Genomic DNA, 1,016 nt, shown 5'->3' on the forward strand with positions numbered 1-1,016 from the left:
GATATTTATGGTGTTATAAGCCACTTACCAGGATCGAACTGACGACCTGCTGCTTTCAAAGCAGACGTTCTGCCACTAAGCTAAAGGGACACACCAAATAACTGCATAAATCAATAATCTTCCTGTATCCTTTGCGGAGTGAGCTAACCTACTCCTGCTCCTCATACCCGACTAGAGCCTAATGCTGCTGTAAGCCACTTGCCAGGATTGAACTGACGACCTTCGGCTAACGAAGCAGACGCTCTACCACTAAGCTAAAATGGCGCACAGATTAAGTATATGAATCAATAATTTTCCTGTCCCGTTCACAGAATGGGCCATCCTGCTCCTGGTTCTCGTACCAGACCAGAAATTTATGGTGCTATAAGCCACTTGCCAGGATTGAGCTGACGACCTTCTGCTTACAAAGCAAACGCTCTGCCACTAAGCTAAAGTGACGCACAGAATAAGTACATAAATCAATAATCTTTCTGTATCCTTTGCGGAGTGAGCAAACCTGCTCCTGCTCCTCATACCCGACTAGAGCCTAATGCTGCTGTAAGCCCGTTGCCAGGATTAAACTGACGACCTTCTGCTTACGAAGCAGACGCTCTACCACTAAGCTAAAGTGACGCACAGATTAAGTATATGAATCAATAATTTTCCTGTCCCGTTCACAGAATGGGCCATCCTGCTCCTGGTTCTCGTACCAGACCAGAAATTTATGGTGCTATAAGCCACTTGCCAGGATTGAACTGACGACCTTCTGCTTACGAAGCAGACGCTCTACCACTAAGCTAAAGTGGCGCACAGATTAAGTATATGAATCAATAATTTTCCTGTCCCGTTCGCAGAATGAGCAATCCTGCTCCTGCTTCTCGTACCAGACCAGAGACTTTATGGCTGCTATAAGCCACTTGCCAGGATTGAACTGACGACCTTCTGCTTACAAAGCAGACGCTCTGCCACTAAGCTAAAGTGGCGCACAGAATAAGTACATAAATCAATAATCTTCCTGTATCCTTTGCGGAGTGAGC

At 45.9% G+C, this 1,016-nt stretch overlaps 5 non-coding genes across 5 annotated transcripts; all 5 read right to left on the reverse strand.

The window, feature by feature from the left end:
* Positions 1-192: 192 nt before the first annotated feature.
* Pmar_PMAR015774 lies at positions 193-264 on the reverse strand. Its single transcript has one exon. It is a non-coding gene; the product is annotated as a tRNA-Thr (tRNA).
* Positions 265-366: 102 nt separating this feature from the next.
* Pmar_PMAR015775 lies at positions 367-438 on the reverse strand. The gene has a single exon. It is a non-coding gene; the product is annotated as a tRNA-Thr (tRNA).
* A 102-nt stretch (positions 439-540) lies between these two features.
* Positions 541-612, reverse strand: Pmar_PMAR015776. Its single transcript has one exon. It is a non-coding gene; the product is annotated as a tRNA-Thr (tRNA).
* A 102-nt stretch (positions 613-714) lies between these two features.
* On the reverse strand, positions 715-786 carry Pmar_PMAR015777. The gene has a single exon. It is a non-coding gene; the product is annotated as a tRNA-Thr (tRNA).
* Positions 787-890: 104 nt separating this feature from the next.
* Pmar_PMAR015778 lies at positions 891-962 on the reverse strand. Its single transcript has one exon. It is a non-coding gene; the product is annotated as a tRNA-Thr (tRNA).
* Positions 963-1,016: the final 54 nt, after the last annotated feature.

The sequence above is a fragment of the Perkinsus marinus genome, assembly GCF_000006405.1.
Source record: "Perkinsus marinus ATCC 50983 genomic scaffold scf_1104296949344, whole genome shotgun sequence".
Taxonomy (NCBI): Eukaryota; Perkinsozoa; order Perkinsida; family Perkinsidae; genus Perkinsus; species Perkinsus marinus.